This window comes from Vitis vinifera, chromosome 2, assembly GCF_030704535.1.
Source record: "Vitis vinifera cultivar Pinot Noir 40024 chromosome 2, ASM3070453v1".
Taxonomy (NCBI): Eukaryota; Viridiplantae; Streptophyta; class Magnoliopsida; order Vitales; family Vitaceae; genus Vitis; species Vitis vinifera.
The window spans coordinates 12,597,977-12,619,980 of NC_081806.1; positions in this window are offsets into that span (position 1 = coordinate 12,597,977).

Sequence of the window (22,004 nt, forward strand, 5' to 3'; positions counted from 1 at the left end):
TAAACCAAAGATTATGTTTTCTTTTAAAGCTAACCTTGAAATGAAAAAGCACCAATTCAACTTTGAATTAATATCAGTAGTAAGTTGAAAACTCTTCCCAGTGAACGGTCTTAGAGCCACTATGCTATACTAGCTGAGGCTATCCTAGTACATGGTGATATAGGTTATAAATTTTGTTGATTACTCTCGTATGAGGACCAAAATCAAGCTACACTAATTGGGAATGAATCAGGCTCTAGATGCTATGAACATCTCAAGGCTGTCAATGACATGAACAACTCTAAGTCATGAGCTAAGGGATCTAAATTCTATGAAGAGCTCGGATTTGTGGATGACATGAACGACCTCGGGTCATGAGCTTAGGGCTCTAAATGCTATGAATAGATAATGAATGTAGATGGTATGAACGACTTGGGGTCGTGCTCTTTGGGTTATAAATGCTATGAATAGTTGAGGGTTATGGTTGATATGAACAACTCTTAATCATCGGCTCACACCCCTAAATGTTATGAATAGTTGAGGGCTACAAATGATCTGAGCAACTTAGGGTCCTGTAAGTTCAAGGTTCAAGATGTTATGAACTGCTTAGGGCATTGGATGACATGAACAACTCGAAGTCATGAGTTTAGGGCTCTAGTATCTATGAATAACTTAGGGTTATGGATGACATGACCAACTATGGGTCATGAACTCAAGGCTTTAGATGTTATGAACATCTGAAGGTTGTGGATGACATGGATGAATCTAAGGTGTGAGCCCATGGGTCGAGATGATATGAATAGTTGAGGGTTGCAGATGATATGAATGACTCAACTTACCTTGAACTTAGGGCTTGGATGCTATGAATTACTTTGGTCTATGGATAATATCAACAATTCAAGGTCATGAGCTCATAGCTTTGAATGTTATAAACAATTGAGCTTTATGGATTATATGAATGACTAGGGGTGCTGAGAGGTCAAGGCTTCAGATGATATGGACAACTCTAGGCTTTGGATGTTATGAACGATTCTGGGTCATAAACTCAAGGGTTTAGATGCCATGACCAACTCAGGGTTGTGGATGACATGAACGATTCTGGGTTGGGAGCTCAAGGGTTTAAGTTATATGAACAACTCAAGGTAGTGGGTGTGGATGAACGAATTAGGGTCGTGTGCTCATGACTTTAGATGCTACAAATAGTTAAGGTCTATGGATGAGATGAACGACTCTAGGTCATGAACTTTGGGCTCTAGATGCTATGAAAAGCTCAAGGCTACAAATGACATAAACGACTTCGAGTCGTGAGCTCAGGCTCTAAATGCTACGAACATTTCAAGGTTGTGGATAACATGAACAACTCTAGGTTGTGAGTTAAGGGCTCTAGATGCTATGAACAACTCAAAGTAGTGGATGACATGAATGACCCCATGTCATAAGTTCAAGGCTCTAAATGCAATGAACAACTAAGAGATGTAGCTGGTGTGACTGATTCAGGGTTGTGTTCTTTGGGTTGTAGATGGTATGAAGAGCTAAGGGTTGTGGTTGATATGAACAACTCCTGGTCCTCAGCTCACACCTCTAAATATTATGAATAGTTGAGGCATGCGAATGATATGAGCAACACGAGGTCCCATAAGTTCAAGGGTCCAGATGTTATGAGTAGTTAAGGGTATTAGATGACATGAACAACTCGAGGTCATGAGCTTAAGGCTCTAGATTTTATGAACATCTTACAGCTATGGATGACATAATAGAATATGGGTCATGAACTCAAGGCTCTAGATGCTACGAACATCTCAAGGCTATGGATGACATGAATGACTCTAGGGTGTGAGCCCATGGCTTTAGATGCTATAAAAAATTGAGGGTCGTGGTTGATATGAACAACTCTCAATCATCAACTCCCGTCCCTAAATGTTATGAATAGTTAAGGGATGCGAATGATATGAGCAACTCGGGGTCCCGTAAGTTCAAGGTTGTAGATGTTATGAACAGATTAAGGTATTGCAATACATGAACAACTCGAGGTCATGAGCTTAGAGCAGTAAATGCTATGACCAGCTCTAGGTTGTGGATGATATGAAAGACTAGGAGTCCCATGAGCTCAAGGGATTTAGATGCTTGGAACAGCTCAAGGCTGTGGATGATATGAATAATTCTAGGTCATAAGCTCAAGGCTCTCAATGCTATGAACAACTTAAGGCATTGGATGACATAAACAACTCAAGGTCATGAGCTTAAGGATTAACTACTACTCAAAAAGTGCTATTTCATAGCTTGTAATTAACTCTTTTAAACACTTTTGAGTAGTAGTTATTGCCTTTTAACCCAATTAACATATTAAGGACCTTTGCAAGCACTTCTAATCAATTTGTGTTAAGTTTTGGTGTTTTGATAGCTTTTTGATCACCAAAGCAATCCAAGATTGAGGAGAGTTACTTGGAATCCATGGCAAAGCAATGGAAAGCTCATAAACATGAAGAACCAAAGCTTTGAAGTCCTTTGCCATAAGCAAATCCAGAATGCAAGGAGGGGAAGCAAAGAGAAATCTACCATGAATCATTCTTGATGTCAGTCACTTTTGGAGCACTTCCTGAAGTTTAATTTATGCATGTTGTATTTCGTTTCGAAGCTCAGGAAGTCAAAAATCTAATGCTTTAAACGGTGTGTGATTCGAAGTTGAAATGAAGGAGTTATAGCCATTGGAAGCCAATCACTCCAAGTTGAATGAAGAATTTTGCACAGTTGCGAAATCACCCTTTTGCTGCGAAATCATTTCGCAGCTATTTTGCACAGTGCTGTGGAATTCCTCCTGAAGTTTCCCGATATTTGCAACACATTGGAAGTCGAACACCGCAAGCTAAAAGCCAACTTCGTAGCTCTACGAAATCAGCCTTTTGCTGCGAAGTGATTTCACAGCTCTTTTTGTGCGTCTGTGAAATCTCGCAGACCTCGTTTTCACCTGCGACTTGGTCCTTAGTACTTCCCGATATTTGTGACCGACACATTGAGATATTTTTCTTTAGATTTTTGTTGTCTAAATCCCAAAATTCTCCTTGTAAGCCACCAATTATAGGATTCCTTAGCTATTAAGTTAGAAAAAAGAGTAAATATCCATGTAACAATTATTATTGTAATTTTCATATAAACAGCGCTTGGGAGCCTGTTCTCGAGTAGGATGAACCTTTTGTAAAAGTTGGAAAGAAAGTAAAATACAGAGCTTTTGCTTTGCCTTACTTGCTCAATTTGATTTTATTTTTCATTTACTAGTTATGCACTCTCTGAGGAAATTTCCCCAGAGAATGAGTAACTAAACCTTTAGTTCCTTGGAGCTAAGGTTGCCGGGAAAGGTTCCAAGTGCATGAATTAGTAGCTTTGTGGTTTCAGCCATGAATGAAGAGAAAGTGTGATCCTTTTGTGATTTCTATGTTTTTATTTAACTTAAAACACCTTGGAGTCACCTGGGCCAACACTTGGTAAGGCAAGTGATCTCCATCCATGGAGATGCACTAGTTTACCCCTTGCGAGCCTTTGGGAGGTGACTTGAAGGTAGGATTTTCTAGAATTGCCAACACTTGGTAAGCTTTTGGACTCCAAGGAGACATCCATTAGTTATCTCTTGCGAGCTTGAGAAGGGAAGTCCAAGGTTAAAGATCACCTTGAATGGTAAATGCTAAGTGAGAGGCATGAACCATTGCAAGTTGCATCAGTGAGAGAGAATTAGAGTTGAAATCCAATTAAGGGATGCATATGTACAACACCGATTAGAGAATTGACTATATGTTAATTCTCTAATGCGAGGAAATGAACCATCTGACCGGAGCTATGTTTTTGCATAAGGAACCTCCCCTGTGAACCTAAATCTCCAAGGAATGTTTGTCTTCATAAGTAATTTCCATTACTTGCTATGTCGTTAGTTTAAATCTAAACCTTTTACCAACCAAAGTTTGTGTTTTATTTCTTAAGCTAACCTTGAAATGAAAAAGCACCAATTCACTTTGAATTGGTATCATTTGTAATTTGAAAACCCTTCCCAGTGAACGATCCTAGAACCACTATGCTATAGTAGCTTTTTCTTTGCTACCCTAGTATATGGTGTAATAGGTTATAAATTTTGTTGATTACTCCCTCAATCAAGGAGCACCAGTTGGACACGAATCAGTTGAGACACCAATTGGGCACAAATCAAATGGCGCCGTTGCCGGGGAAGGTGTCAAGTTTATAGTGATACTATTTCAGAGTACTTGTGATTTTCATCACAAGTTTGGTAATGTTTCTTTCGCTTTATTAATTCTCTTTTTTTTTTCTTATTCATAATCCAAATTTATCTTTTAAAATTTAGCTTAGTTTTACTTTGTTTTTGTAGCCTTGTTTTCTTTTGTTGTCTTTTATTTTCATTTTAGTTACAAATAGATACTAGTTGTGTATGCCAAATTGGATACGAGACAGTGGAGGAAGGCTTGTTAAACGTGATACACCTCATAACAAGGAATTGGAATTGAGCTTGAATATCATGGAAGCTACACCTGAAGATCAGCATAGTCACCAAGGTCGTCAAGACAATCTCAATGAATTTAGATCAATGAGGGACCGCATGCATCCACCTCGTATGAGTGCACCATCATGTATAGTGCCCCCTACAGAGCAGCTAGTGATCAGACCGTATATTGTTCCACTTCTACCAACTTTCCATGGGATGGAAAGTGAGAATCCCTACGCACATATCAAGGAATTTGAAGATGTTTGTAATACATTCCAAGAGGGAAGAGCTTCAATTGATTTGATGAGGCATAAGTTATTTCCTTTCACTTTAAAGGATAAGGCCAAAATTTGGCTTAATTCTTTAAGGCCAAGGAGTATCCGCACTTGGACTGACTTACAAGCTGAATTCTTCAAGAAATTTTTTCCCACTCATAGAACAAATGGCTTGAAAAGGCAAATTTCAAACTTCTCAGCTAAAGAGAATGAGAAATTCTATGAGTGTTGGGAAAGATATATGGAAGCTATAAATGCTTGCCTCACCATGACTTTGATACTTGGCTATTGGTGAGCTATTTTTATGATGGGATGTCTTCCTCAATGAAGCAACTCCTCGAGACAATGTGTGAAGGATATTTCATGAGCAAAAATCCGGAGGAAGCTATGGATTTCTTGAGCTATATAGTTGAAGTTTCAAGGGGATGGGATGAACCAACCAAAGGAGAAGTGGGAAAGATGAAGTCTCAACTGAGTGCTTTCAATGCTAAGGCTGGGATGTATACCTTGAAAGAAGATGATGATATGAAAGCAAAGTTTGCAGCTATGACAAGAAGATTGGAGGAGCTGGAACTGAAAAAGATGCACGAAGTGCAAGCTGTTGTTGAAGCACCAGTGCAAGTGAAACTTTGTCCTAATTTTCAATCATATGAACACTTGGTGGAGGAATGCCCTACAATCTCAGCTGAAAGGGAAATGTTTGGAGATCAAGCAAATGTTGTTGGACAATTCAAGCCCAATAACAATGCACCTTATGGAAATACTTACAACTCAAGCTGGAGAAATCATCCAAATTTCTCATGGAAGGCCAGAGCAACTCAGTACCAACAGCCAGATCAACCATCTCAACATTCCTCAAGTCTTGAACAAGCAATAGTGAATCTCAGCAAGGTAGTGGGAGATTTTGTTGGAGACTAAAAAGCCATCAATGCTCAACTCAGTCAAAGAATTGACAGAGTGGGGAGTACTTTGAACAAAATGATGGATGGAATGCAAAATGATATATCTCAAAAGATAGATAATCTCCAATACTCAATTTCAAGGCTCACAAATTTGAACACAGTGCAAGAAAAGGGAAGATTTCCTTCTCAACCCCACCAAAACCCCAAGGGTGTCCATGAAGTGGAAAGCCATGAGGGGGAATCATCACAGATGAAAGATGTCAGAGCCTTGATCACTCTAAGGAGTGGTAAAAAAATTGAGAAGCCAACACCCAAGCCACATGTTGAGGAAGTAGAAGAGACAAAGAAAGAGGAGGAAATGGAAGACAAAAAGAGAGAGATCAGTGAAAAGAAGGAGGACTATGATTCAACAATGAATGCAAATCCAGAGAAGGAACTTCTAAAGGATGAAATGCTGAAGAAATCAACTTCTCCGCCTTTTCCTCAAGCATTGTATGAGAAAAAGAGGATTAGAAATGCATCTGAAATTCTTGAAGTATTGAGACAAGTGAAAGTCAATATCCCACTGCTGGATATGATTAAACAAGTTCCAACATATGCAAAATTCCTAAAGGACTTATGTACTATCAAAAGAGGGTTGACTATAAATAAGAAAGTCTTCTTGACTGAGCAAGTAAGTGCAATCTTACAATGTAAGTCTCCTTTGAAGTACAAAGATCCGGGAAATCCTACCATTTCAATCATGATTGGCAGAAAGGTAGTGGAGAAAGCTTTGTTAGACTTGGGAGCAAGTGTGAATTTGCTTCCATACTCTGTCTACAAGCAATTGGGACTTGGTGAGTTGAGGCCAACAACAATCACTCTATCTCTAGCAGATAGATCAGTAAAAATTCTAAGGGGGGTAATTGAGGTTGTCTTGGTTCAAGTTGATAATTTCTACTATCCGGTAGATTTTATTGTTCTTGATACGGATCCTACTGTAAAGGAAGCTAATTTAGTTCTTATCATCCTTGGAAGGTCATTCCTTGCTACCTCAAATGCAATCATCAACTGTAGGAATGGGCTCATGCAACTCACTTTTGGCAACATGACACTTGATCTCAACATTTTCTATATGTCTAAAAAGCAAACCACTCCGAAAGAAGAAGAGGGTCTAGAAGAGGTGTGCATTATTGACACTCTAGTGGAGGAGCACTGTAATCAGAATATGCAAGACAAGTTGAATGAAAGTCTTGCGGATTTTGAGGAAGGTTTGCCTGAACCCCCTAATGTGCTTGCTACTCTACAAAGTTGGAGAAGGATAGAAGAGATTCTACCTTTGTTCAATAAAGAAGAAGGAGCAGCTGCTGAAAAAGAAACTCTGTTCTGTTGTAATATCTTCATCTCTGACCAGTCATCAACAGAAGTGTTTACTGGAAGTTCTCAAGAGGTGTAAGAAAGCAATAGGATGGCAAATATCCGACTTGAAAGGCATTAGTCCTTTAGTTTGCATGCATCATATATATATGGAGGAGGAAGCAAAGCCAATTCGTCAACTTCAAAGAAGATTGAATCCTCATTTACAAGAGGTGGTGCGAGCTGAGGTGCTGAAGCTACTTCAAGCAGGTATTATTTACCCTATATCTGACAGCCCTTGGGTGAGTCCTACTCAAATGGTACCAAAGAAGTTAGGGATTATTGTGGTTCAGAATGAAAAAGGAGAAGAAATTACTACACGCCTCACTTTAGGTTGGAGGGTGTGTATTGATTATAGAAAGTTGAATGCTGTAACCAGGAAAGATCATTTTCCATTGCCATTTATCGATCAAGTGTTGGAGAGAGTCTCTGGCCATCCTTTCTATTGTTTCTTGGACGGGTATTCAGGGTATTTTCAAATTGAAATTGATGTGGAAGATCAGGAAAAGACCACTTTTACATGTCCATTTGGAACATATGCTTACAGAAGAATGCCTTTTGGTTTATGCAATGCACCTGCAACATTCCAAAGATGTATGTTGAGTATCTTCAGTGATATGGTGGAGCGAATTATGGAGGTTTTCATGGATGACATCACCGTATATGGAGGTACATTTGAGGAATGCTTAGTCAATTTAGAAGCGGTTCTTCACAGATGCATAGAAAAAGACTTGGTGCTCAACTGGGAGAAATGCCATTTTATGGTACGTCAAGGAATTGTCCTTGGCCATATCATCTCCGAAAAAGGCATTGAAGTTGATAAAGCAAAGGTGGAGCTTATTGTCAAATTATCATCCCTAACAACTATAAAAGGAGTAAGGCAGTTCCTTGGCCATGCAGGGTTCTATAGGAGGTTTATAAAAGGTTTTTCAGGTCTTTCAAAACCTCTTTGTGAGCTGTTAGCTAAGGATGCTAAGTTTATATGGGATGAAAGATGTCAAAATAGCTTTGATCAACTGAAGAAATTTTTAACAACAACTCCAATAGTGAGGGCCCCTAACTGGCAACTACCCTTTGAACTGATGTGTGATGCCAGTGACTTTACTATAGGAGTTGTGCTTGGCCAAAGAGAAGATGGGAAGCCCTATGTGATCTACTATGCAAGCAAAACATTGAACGAAGCTCAAAGGAACTACACAACTACAGAGAAAGAATTGTTAGCCGTGGTATTTGCCTTGGACAAATTTCGTGCTTATTTGGTAGGGTCTTTCATCATTGTTTTCACTGACCATTCAGCCTTGAAGTATTTATTGACAAAGCAAGATGCAAAAGCAAGGTTGATTAGATGGATTCTTTTGTTATAAGAATTCGATCTCCAAATCAGAGATAAGAAAGGAGTGGAGAATGTGGTAGCTGACCACCTTTCAAGGTTAGCTATAGCCCATAATTCCCATACCTTGCCTATTAATGATGACTTTCCTGAGGAATCACTTATGTTCCTAGTAAAAACTCCTTGGTATGCTCATATTGCTAATTATCTAGTTACTGGTGAAATTCCAAGTGAGTGGAATGCACAAGACAAGAAGCACTTCTTTGCAAAAATTCATGCTTATTATTGGGAAGAGCCCTTCCTTTTTAAGTATTGTGCAGATCAGATCATAAGAAAGTGTGTCCATGAAGATGAGCAACAAGGGATTCTAAACCATTGTCATGACAATGCATGTGGAGGCCACTTTGCCTCTCAGAAAACAGCCATGAAGGTGTTGCAATCAGGGTTTACTTGGCCATCTCTTTTCAAAGATGCCCACATCATGTGTAGAAGTTGTGATAGATGCCAAAGGCTTGGAAGGCTAACAAAAAGAAATCAAATGCCTATGAACCCCATTCTAATAGTTGAGTTGTTCGACGTATGGGGCATTGACTTCATGGGACCTTTCCCAATGTCTTTTGGTAATTCTTACATCTTGGTGGGGGTGGATTATGTTTCTAAATGGGTTGAAGCAATCCCCTGTAAACAAAATGATCACAGGGTGGTTCTCAAGTTTCTTAAAGAGAACATTTTTCAAGATTTGGGGTGCCCAAAGTCATAATCAGTGATGGAGGGACTCATTTTTGCAACAAACCTTTTGAAACTTTATTAGCCAAGTATGGAGTGAAGCATAAGGTAGCTACACCTTATCATCCTCAGACTTCCGGGCAAGTTGAGCTAGCCAACAGGGAAATAAAGAACATATTGATGAAAGTGGTGAATGCAAGCAGAAAAAATTGGTCTATTAGGCTTCATGATTCATTATGGGCATATAGAACAACTTATAAAACTATTCTTGGCATGTCTCCCTATCATCTTGTCTATGGCAAAGCGTGCCATCTCCCCTGTGGAAGTTGAATACAAAGCTTGGTGGGCAATTAAAAAGTTGAATATGGACTTGATCAGAGTTGGAGCAAAGAGGTGCCTAGACCTTAATGAGATGGAGGAATTAAAAAATGATGCTTACATCAATTCCAAAGTTGCAAAACAGAGAATGAAGAAGTGGCATGATCAACTAATTTCCAACAAAGAATTTCAGAAAGGACAAAGAGTTCTACTCTATGACACAAGACTCCATATCTTCCTTATAAAGCTCAAGTCAAGGTGGATAGGTCCTTTCATTATTCACCAAGTACATATCAATGGAGTGGTGGAATTATTGAATTCCAGTGGCAAGGACACCTTTAGAGTCAATGGATATCGTCTCAAGCCATTCATGGAGCCGTTCAAACCAGAAAAGGAGGAAATCAACCTCCTTGAGCCACAAAAAGCCTAAGCAAATAAGGGTTTGATGGACTTGGTTTCACCAAAGTCCAAAATTTTTGTAAATTTTGTAAATTTCAAAGTTTTATCCATGCTTTTGATTTTAATTCTTGATCTTAAATTGTGTATTTATATGTAATTTAGTCTTTTTGAATGATCTCAGGTTGGAGAAAATGCAAAGAAATTGAAAGGAAGTCTATCGGAGCAAAAACAAGGCAAAAATAGAGCAAAAATAGGGGTCTACGAGATTTCGCAGCCTTTGCGAAAGTAGCACTCCGTTGCAAAACTGTTTCACAACCTTAAAGAAGTCGTTGCAGAATCAAAGTGTCTCTACGAAAGCAGCTATCCTTTGCGAAATCATTTCGCAACTCAATTGACTCCTCTACGAAAATTTTCGCAGCTACGAAACTAATTTTGGCACACGAGTGCCACTTCGCAGCACAAGAGCCCCCATTTCGCAGCTGCGAAATGGCTGCGAAGCTCCAAAGCACAAAAATTCCCAATTTAGCAGCCAAAGCTCCATTCCGCAGGGTATTTCGCAGCTACGAAGCCGATTTTGGCACACAAGATCCAACTCTAATCCATTTTACTATTGATGGTCGGCATGGCATTTTAGGAGATCGCCATATAACAGAAGCCCTGCATATACCATACGAGCCAAGCCATTTTGAAGATTACCGAGTATGGACTAGTCCCTCTCAGCTGGAAATGGTTCATATCTTGTCCAGAGGAGCTTCACAAATCCACATCTATTGAGGGGGGAACTTCCTCCGAGCATGTTTCTCATTGATGCACTTTTGCGTCACAACATTTATCCACTACAACACTGGACTCAGAGGAGAGGAGTTCTTTTAGAGGCCCTGTTCAGGATTTCAGAGGGATACTTCTTTGGCCCTCCCCACCTAATTATGGCCGTCCTTCTCTATTTTGAAGAGAAGGTGCATAAGAAGAAGCTGTAGAGAGCTGATGCCATTCCACTTCTTTTTCCATGGCTGCTGTGTCAGATTCTGGAGCATCTGGGGTATCCATCAGACCCTCAGTTGGAGCGCAAGCGTATATGCCAAGAGGTATTTACTCTAAACAAGTGGACCAATATGACAGCGTATAGAGTTGAGCAGCCAGGGCGGCCACAGCCAGCTGAGATACCAGCTGCCAGGAGAGCATCTCCACGTCATATACCTGAGGGTATACCCATTGCCTCTCCTACCATATCCAGAGCCCCTCTAGTTACTCTAGCCTCATCAGAGCCATCTACTTCAGTTGAGTCAAGGATGGCCATTCCCATTTTAGAGTATAGAGAGTTATGCCGCTCACTGCAAACCCTGACCACGTCTCAAAGCAGCCTTGCTCAGGAGATGGCAGCTATTCGAGCATGCCAGGAGCAGATGTTGACCACCCAGACTCAGCACGCTGCCATCTTGAGGCAGCTCCAGCATCATCTCGGTCTTCCTTCAGCTGCTGAGCATCTCACCTCCACCACTGCAGTGCCACACTCGCAGGCCACAGAGCCTCAGGCCCCTCCTGAATCAGCTACTGAAGAGGCAGAGCCATCTACCTAAGCCATCAGCTCCAGCATCATCCACCCATCTGATCATTTATATATCTACTATATATTTCTTTTATGTATTTCATCTTTGTTAGTCTTTTATGAAATCCCATCATTTTGATATCATATATGGGGATTACTTGTATTGCCTTCTTTCCGATTGTACTCACATAAATTAAAGTAATACAAGTCTAGCATTTTTTTTTGTTAACTCTTAGCATTAATTTATTCTTATTTCCTTTGCTCACATCTTTTATTCTTTTTGAAACATGTGGTTTCTCCAATCAGTATTCGAAATTGATATCATTCAGGAGGTACCACTTCCTCCCTATAATTTCAATTACCCATATCCCATTGAGGACAATGCTCAGCTCGGTTGGGGGGGGGGGAGAGGGGGAGAAATGAGGAAGGAAGTATGCTAAGTTATTTTGGTAATTCAGTTATGTTAGTAAATTAGTTGTAATCTTTTACTTTTCACTCTAATCTCCATGGATCATGAGGAAAAAATTTCAAATTGAAATGGGAGAAACTGAACTTTTGCTTTTCACTTGGCTTAGAGTTTGGATTATGCTTACTAAAGTGGTTCAATTGTTGAAGCTTCTATTGAAATCAAGTTTAGTTCTTCCATTTTAAGCTATCCACACACTGTGCACAATAGATTCTGATTATAAGATGAAAAACTATTTCCCTCTTGACTTAGGAAAATTTTGGGACTTGGTACCTTTGACCCCATTTGATAATATTGAGACACCTTATGAACGACCAATGAGCCTTTGAAAAAAAGAAAAAGAAGAAAGCAAGAAAATCAAGTTTAGTTCTTTCATTTTAAGCTATCCACACACTGTGCACAATAGATTCTGATTATAAGATGAAAAACTATATCCCTCTTGACTTAGGAAAATTTTAGGACTTGGTACCTTTGACCCCATTTGATAATATTGAGACACCTTATGAAAGGCCAATGAGCCTTTCAAAAAAAGAAGAAGAAGAAAGCAAGAAAAAAATGTTTGCTTGCCTTGAAACCCGAGCAAATTCTGAGGGGTATATGGTGAAAATCTTTAAAACCTGGTGCCCTAAGCCTTAATTGGTTGGGAGTCACCGACCTCAATGCTCATTACAAGGGTGGGTAGGTGGAGTTAGCATATGGTAGGTGCTTGGGTATTAAAATTTCATTCTCAAAAGTTCAGGGTGAAATCCTAGGAGTTAGTGGTTGAAAAATCCTTAAAGCTTGATGCCCTAAACCTTAATTGGTTGGGAGTCATCGATGGACCCCCGTTACATGGACAATTCAGAAAAGAATACCCCTTAAGCCTTGTACCTTCTAAAAAAAAATAGTGTGTTCTCTGCCTATTGAATTTGGTCAGTTTGCTAAGTGTTGAAAAGAGATAGGTTGGGGGGAGAGATTAGTTTAACATGCTATATTTGGAAGCTATCATCTTACACTTAGATTTTTGTGGAAGAAAAAAGTTTGGTTCTTTGGAAGTGAAAATGATTTTAAAACTTCAATTTGCATAATGCATTCCCTTGATCAATAGTGTTTAGCAAAGTTTTTGATAACTCTTGTTGAATATGAGTTTATATTTCTTCAATGTTCCATGTGGGAGTTAGATCATCATGCCACTTAAAATTTTTTGAAGTAATCAGCATGATGTTGTAAATTATAGTAATGTTTATTTTTATTTTTTCTCTCCTTCATTGCTAAGGGACTAGAAATATGTCAGTTGGGGGAGTGATTACTACTCAAAAAGTGTTATTTCATAACTTGTAATTAACTCTTTTAAACACTTTTGAGTAGTAGTTATTGCCTTTTAACCCAATTAACATATTAAGGACCTTTGCAAGCACTTCTAATCAATTTGTGTTAAGTTTTGGTGTTTTGATAGCTTTTTGATCACCAAAGCAATCCGAGATTGAGGAGAGTTACTTGGAATCCATGGCAAAGCAATGGGAAGCTCATAAACATGAAGAACCAAAGCTTTGAAGTCCTTTTCCATAAGCAAATCAGTAATTCAAGGAGGGGAAGCAAAGAGAAATTTGCCATGAAGCATTCTTGATGTCAGTCACTTTTGGAGCACTTCCTGGAGTTCAATTTATGCATGCTATATGTCGTTTTGAAGCTCGGGAAGTCAACAATCCAATTCTTCAAACAGTGTGCAATTTGGAGTTGAAATGAAGGAGTTATAGCCATTAGAAACCAATCACTCCAAGCTGAAGGAAGAATTTTGTACGGCTGCGAAATCACCCTTTTGCTACGAAATGATTTCGCAGCCATTTTGCATAGTGCTGTGGAATTCCTCCTAAAGTTTCCCGATATTTGCGACACATTGGAAGCCGAACACCGCAAGCTGAAAGCCCGCTTCGCAGCGCTACGAAATCATCCTTTTGCTGCGAAGTGATTTCACAGCCCTTTTTGTGCGTCTGCGAAATCTCGTAGACCTCGTTTTCACATGCGAATTAGTCCTTAGTGCTTCCCGATATTTGTGACCAACACATTGAGATATTTTTCTTCAGATTTTTGTTGTCTAAATCCCAAAATTCTCCTTGTAAGCCACCAATTATAAGATTCCTTAGCTATTAAGTTAGGAAAAAGAGTAAATATCCATGTAATAATTATTATTGTAATTTTCATATAAATAGCGCTCGGGAGCCTGTTCTCGAGGAGGATGAACCTTTTGTAAAAGTTGGAAATAAAGTAAAATACAGAGCTTTTGCTCTGCCTTACCTACTCAATTTGATTATATTTTTCATTTACTAGTTATGCACTCTCTAAGGAAATATCCCCAGAGAATGAGTAACTAAACCTTTAGTTCCTTGGAGCTAAGGTTGCCGGGAAAGGTTCCAAGTGCATGAATTAGTAGCTTTGTGGTTTCAACCATGAATGAAGAGAAAGTGTGATCCTTTTGTGATTTCTATGTTTTTAGTTAACTTAAAACACCTTGGAGTCACCTGGGCCAACACTTGGTAAGGCAAGTGATCTCCATCCATGGAGATGCACTAGTTTACCCCTTGCGAGCCTTTGGGAGGTGACTTGAAGGTAGGATTTTCTAGAATTGCCAACACTTGGTAAGCTTTTGGACTCCAAGGAGACATCCATTAGTTATCTCTTGCGAGCTTGAGAAGAGAAGTCCAAGGTTAAAGATCACCTTGAATGGTAAATGCTAAGTGAGAGGCACGAACCATTGAAAGTTGGATCAGTGAGAGATAATTAGAGCTGAAATCCAATTAAGGGATGCATTTGTACAACACCGATTAGAGAATTGACTATATGTTAATTCTCTAATGCGAGGAAATGAACCATCTGACCGGAGCTATGTTTTTGCATAAGGAACCTCCCTTGTGAACCTAAATCTCCAAGGAATGTTTGTCTTCATAAGTAATTTCCATTACTTGTTGTGCCGTTAATTTAAATCTAAACCTTTTACCAACCAAAGTTTGTGTTTTATTTCTTAAGCTAACCTTGAAATGAAAAAGCACCAATTCACTTTGAATTGGTATCATTTGTAATTTGAAAACCCTTCCCAGTGAACGATCCTAGAACCACTATGCTATAGTAGCTTTTTCTTTGCTACTCTAGTATATGGTGTAATAGGTTATAAATTTTGTTGATTACTCCCTCAATCAAGGAGCACCAGCTGGACACGAATCAGTTGAGACACCAATTGGACACGAATCAGTTGAGACACCAATTGGGCACGAATCAAGGATCTAAATTCGATGAATAGCTCAAGATTGTGGATGATAGGAAGAACTTACAGTCCCTTTAGCTCAGGGCTCTAGATGATAAGAATGGTTAAGGGTTGTGGATTATATGAACGACTTGGTGTCTCGTGAGCTAAAGGCTTTAGATGTTATGGATAACTCAGGGTTGTGGATGATATGAATGATTCTAGGTCATGAGATCAAGGCTCTTGATGATATGAATAGCATAGGCCTTGGATGTCATGAACAACTCCGAGTCATAAACTTTGCATTCATAATGCCATGAACAACTCACAGTTATGGAAGATATGGACGATATGAATGATTCTAGGTTGTGAGCTCAAGACTCTTGATGCTATGAACAACTTAGGGCATTGGATGACATGAATAACTCTTGGTCATGAGCTCAAGGCTCTAAATGCTATGTCCAACCGAGGGCTATTGATGATATGAACGACTTTGTGTCCCATGAGCTCAGGACTTTGGATGCTATGGAAAGCTCAAGCAGTGGATGACATGAATGATGTAGGGTTCTGAGTTAAGGGCTTTAGATGTTATGAACAACATAGGGTTGTGAATGGTATGAACGACTCGAAGTGTTGTGAGATCAAGCCTTTAATGCTATGGACAACTCAAGCTTGTGGATGATATGAATGATTTTAGATCGTGAACTTAGGGCTCTAGATGCTATGGACAACTAGAGTTATGGATGATATAAACGATTTTGGGTTGTGGGCTAAAGGCTCTCAATGCTATTAATAGCTTAAGGCATTAGATGACATGAACAACTCCAGGTCATGAGCTTAGGGCCCTAAATGCTATTAATAGCTCAAAGTTGTGGATGATATGAACGACTCTAGATCTTGTGAGCTCAAGGCACAAGATGCTATGGACAATTCAAGACTGTTGATGATATAAACAACTTTAGGTTGTGAGCTTATGACTCTCGATGCTATGAACTGCTTAGGACATTGCATGACATGAACAACTCTGGATCATGAGCTCGAGGCTCTAATTTCCATGAACAACTTAGGGTTGTGGATGATATGAACAAGTCAGGGTCCCATAAGGTTAGGACTATAGATGTTATGAAGAGTTAAGGGTTATGGATGATATGAATGACTTAGGGTCCTGTAAGCTCAAGGATCTAGTTGCAATGAACATCTCAAGATTATGGGTGATATGAACAAATCGAGGTCATGTGATCATGTCTCTTGAAGCTATGAATAGCAAAGAGTTGGGCATGACATGAATGACTTTAGGTCATGAACTGAAGACTCTAGATACTATGAACAACTTAATGTTGTCGATGACATGAACGACTCTAAGTCGTGATCTCATGGATTTAGATTCTACAAACAATTGAGGGTTATGGATAAAATGAATGACTCAGGATCTCATGAGCTCACGATTCTAGATTACATGTACCGCTTAGAGTTATGGATGACTTGAATGATTCTAAGTCATGAGCTCAAGGCTCAAAATTCTATGAATAGCTCAAGGTTATGAATAATATGAGTGACTCAAGATTGTGCGCTCAGGACTTTAGATGCTATGAACACTTGAGGGTTGTGGATAAGATGAACCACTCCAAGTCATGAACTCATGGTTCTCGATGCTATAAACAACTTAAGGTTGTGAATGGAATCAACAACTCCGGGTCGTGAGCTCATGACCCTAGATGTTATGAATACTAAAAGGTAATTGATGATATGAACGACTCAAGGTACCGTAAGCTCAGGGCTCTAGATGGTATTAACATCTCAGGGTTGTGGATGACATGAATGATTGTGGGTCGTGAGCTCATGCCTCTAAATGCTATGAGTAACTCAAGGTTGTGGAGAATATGAACGAGTTAGGGTCGTCTATTGAGGGCTAGAGATGCTATGAACAACTGAAGGTTGTGGATGATATGAACAACTCGAGGTCATGAGATAAGGGCTCTAGATGCTATAAATAGCTAAAAGGTGAGGACGACATGAAAGACTTCAGGTCGTGAGCTTAGGGCTTTAGCTGTTATGAACAACTGAGTGTTGTGGATGACATGAATGGCTCTAGGTCGTGAGCTAAAGGCTCTAAATGGTATGATCAACCTAAGTTTATGGATGATATGAACGACTCGAGGTCCCGTTAGCTTAAGGTTTTACATGCTATGAACAATTCAAGGTTGTGGATGATATGAAAGATTTTGGGTCATAACCTCAAGGATTGATGCTATGAACAACTAAGAGTTGTGGATGAGATGAACGACTCAGGGTCTCATGAGATCAAGGCTCTAGACCTATGAACAACTTAAGGTTATGGATGATATGAACAATTCTAAGGTGTAAACTCAAGGCTTTGGATGCTATGATCAGTTTAGGGCTATGGATGACATGGACGATTTTGAGTTGTGAGCTTAGGGATCTAAATGCTATGAACAACTTAGGGCTATGGATGATATGAATGACTCAAGGTTGTGTTTTTAGGGCTCTAGATGCTATGAATAGATCAAGGTTGTGGATGATATGAACGACTCTAGGTCTTGAACTCATGCCTTTAGATGCTATGAAGAGTTCAAGGTTGTGGATGACATAAACTACTTTGGGTCATGAGGTCATGAGGTCATGATTTTGAATGCTACGAATAGTTAAGGGCTTTGGATGATATGAACAACTCAGGGTCCTGTGTGCTCAGGGCTCTAGATGTTATGAATAATTGAGGCCTGTAGATGACGTGAACGATTCTGAATTGTGAGCTCAAGGCTCTAAATGCTATAAACAACTCAGGGTTGTGGATGATATGAACAACTTATGGTCTTCTTCTAGAGGCTCTGAATATTATGAATAACTTAGGGTTGTGGATGATATGAACATCTCCAAATCGTGTGCTTAGGGCTTTAGATTCTATGAATAACTCAAGGCTATGGATGACATGAAAGACTCCAAGTTGTGAACTTAGAGCCCAAAATGCTATTAACATCTCAAGGCTATGGATGACATGATTGACTCCGAATCGTGAGATCACGACACTAGATGTTATGAACAGTTGAGGGTTATGGATGATATGAATGACTCAAGGCCTTGTAAGCTCAGAGTTGTGGATGACATGAACGATTCTAGGTCGTGAGCTCTGGGCTCTAGATGCTATTAATAGTTAAGGTCTGTGGATGACACGAATGACTTTGGGTCATGAGCTTAATGCCCTAAATGCTATGAGATACTCAAGGCTGTGGATAATATGAATGACTTGGGGACCCATTAGCTTAAGGTTTTAGATGTTATGAACAACTCAAGGTTGTGGATGGTATGAGCGATTCTAGGCCACGAGCTCAGGGCTCCAGATGCTATGAAAAGCTCATGCTTATGCATGATATGAATGATTCTAAGGCGTCAACTTAATTCTCTAGATGCTATGAACAATTCAGGGTTATGGATGACATCAAAATTCCGAGTCGTGAGCTTAAGGCTTTAAATGTTATGAACAACTCAGGGTTGTGGATTATATAAATGACTCGGGGTCGTGTTCTCAAAGCTCTAGATGCTATGAATAATTGAGGGTTGCGAATAACATGAATGACTCAGGGTTTTGAACTTAAGGCTCTAAATTCTATGAAGAGCTCAAGGTTATGGATGACATGAATGACTCTGGGTTATGAGGTCACGATTTTAGATGCTACGAATAATAAAAGGCTCCAAATGATATGAACAACTCGAGGTCCTGTGAGCTTAACGCTTTAGATGTTATGAATATGTGAGGCCTGTGGATGACATAAGAGATTTTGAGTCGTGAGCTCAAGGCTCTAAATACTATGAATAACTCAGGGCTATGGATGATATGAATGACTCAAGGTCGTCTGATTTGGGCTTTGGATGACATGAAAGACTCTGGGTCATGTGCTTAGGGCTCTAGGTTTTATAAATAGCTTAAGGTTTTAGATGACATGAACGACTCCAGGTCATGAACTCAAGGCTCTAGATGCTATGAGCATCTTAAGGCTATGGATGACATGAACAATTTTAGGTCGTCAGCTCACGAGCTTAGATATGATGAACAGTTATAAGTTGCGGATGATATGAATGACTCAAGGTCCCATAAGCTCAGGGTTGTGGATGACATGAACGATTCTGGGTCGTGAGCTCAAACCTCTAAATTCTATCAATAGGTCAGGATTTTTGATGACATGAATGATTCCGGGTTATGAGCTCATGGCTGTAAATGCTATGAGCAGCATAGGGTTATGGATGATATTATTTACTCGGGGTCATGTGCTTAGGGCTCTATATGCTATGAATATCTCAGGGTTGTGGATGGATGACAAGAGTGAATCTAAGTAGTGAGTGAAGGACTCTAGATGCTATGAATAACTCAGAGTTGAGGATGACATGAAAGACTCGGGGTCATGAGATGAAGGCTCTGGATGCTATAACAACTGAGGATTATGCCTAACATGAATGACTTTGGTTCATGATCTCAAAACTCTAAATTCTCTAAGAAACTCGAGGATCTGGATGATGTGAACAACTAGGGGACGTTAGCTCAAGTCTCTAGATGCTATGAACAACTCAGGGAGGTGAATGACACGAACGACTCTAGATTAAGTGCAAAGGTCTCTAGATATTATGAACAATTGAGAGTTTTAGATAATATGAATGAGGTTGGGTCAAATAACCTCAGGGCTCTAGATGTTATAAACAACATAGGGATGTGAATGATGTGAACCACTTCGGGTCATGAGCTCTAAGCTCTAAATGCTATGAATTGCATAAATTTGTGGATGATATGAAAGACTTAAGGCCATTTTTTGAGGGATCTAGATGCTATGAATAGCTTAGGGCAATGGATGGTATGATCGACTTGGTGTCCCGTGAGCTCAGGGTTCTAGATGCTATGAATAGTTAAGGGTTGTGGAGGATATCAATGACTCAAGCTCCCATTATAATTGAGCTCTACATGCTATGGATAGTTGAGGGTTGAGGATGACATGAACAAGTCTAGGTCGTGACCTTAAGGCTATTGATGTTATTAATAGCTTAAGGTTGTGGATGTAATTAACGACTCCTAATCGTGAGCTCAAGGCTCTAGATTCTATGAAAAGCTAAGGATTATAACGACTCTAGGCCCTGAGCTTAGGACTCTAGATACTATGAACAACTCATGGTTGTAGATGATATGAACGATTCTAGGTCGTTAGCTTAAGACTTTAGATGCTATGAATAGTTGAGGGTTTTGGATGACATGAACGACATTAGGCCGTGAGCTCAGGGCTCTAAATTCTTTGAACAACTCAGGGTTGTGGATGATATGAACGACTGCATGTCGTAAACTTTGGGCTCTAGATGCTATGAGTATCTTAGATTTGTGGATGATAGGAACAAATCAAAGTTTTGTGAGCTTAAGGCTCTAAATGCTATGAACAGCTCAGGGTTGTGGATGATATTAATGATTCTGGTTCATGAGCTCAAGGCTCTAGATGCTATGAACAACTAAGGGTTTGTGGGTGATATGAACGAATCAGGGTCCCATGAGCTTAGGGCTCTAGATATTATGAACAACTCAGACTTATGGATGATATGAACGAATCTAAGGTGTGAGCTCAAGGGTTTAAATGATATAAACAGTTCAGGGTTATGGCTGACATGAACAATTCAGAGTTGTGAGCTTAAAACTCTATATGCTATGAATATCTCAGGGTTGTGGATGACTAGAATGACTTCGAGTCATGAGTGGAGGTCTTTAAATACTATGAATAACTCATAGTTGAGGATGTCATGAAAGACTTGGGGTTATGAGCTTAGGGCTCTAGATGCTATGAACAACTAAGGGTGGTGGCTCACATGAATGACTCCGGTTTGTGATCTCAAGGCTCTAAATGCTATGAGCAACTCAAGGTTGTGGATGATGTGAATGAGTAGGAGACATGAGCTCAAGTCTTTAGATGCTATGAATAGTTTAAGGTTGTGGATGACATGAATGATTCCAAGTCGTGAGCTTAGGGGTCAAAATGCTATGAATATCTCTTGGTTGTGGATGATATGAATAACTCAGGGTCATGTTCTCAAGGCTTTAGATGCTATCAATAGCTCAAGGTCGTGGATGACATGAACGACTCTGAGTTGTGAACTTAAGGCTATAGATTCTATGAAAATCTTAAGGTTTTGGATGACATGAACGACATCAGGTAATGAGGTCATAGTTTTAGATGCTAGGAATAGTTAAGGCCTCCGAATGATATGAACAACTCGGGGTTCTATGAGCTTAAAACTCTAAATGTTATGAATAGTTGAGGCTTGTGAATGATATAACTGATTTCAAGTCATGAGCGTAGTGCTCTAAATGCCAAGAATAGCTTAGGGCTATGTTTGATATGAATGACTTTGGGTCATCTGCTCTGGGCTATGAATGCTATGAGCAGTTCAGGGTTCTAGATTACATGAACGTCTTCGGGTTGTGTTCTCAAGGCTTTAGATGCTATGAACATCTCAAGGCTATGGATGACATGAACGACTCTAGGTCGTGAGCTCACGACCTTAGATGTTATGAACAGTTAAGGGTTGCGGATGAGATGAATGAATTAGGTCTCGTAATCTCAGAGTTATGGATGACATGAATAATTTTGGGTCGTGAGCTCAAGCTTTTAAATGCTATCAATACGTCAAGGTTCTAAATGACATGAACGAATCTAAGTTGTGAACTCATGACTTTAAATGCTATGAGCAAATCAAGGTTGTGGATGATATGAACGACTTTGTGTCGCATGCTCTGTGCTTTTATGCTATGAACAGCTCAGGACTGTGGATGCCAAGAACGACTTCAAGTCATGTGTGGAGGGCTCTAGATGCTATGAATAACTTAGAGTTGAGAATGACATGAAAGACTCGGGGTCATGAGCTCAGGGATCTAGATGCTATGAACAATTGACGGCTATGACTGGCATGAACAACTCTAATTTGTG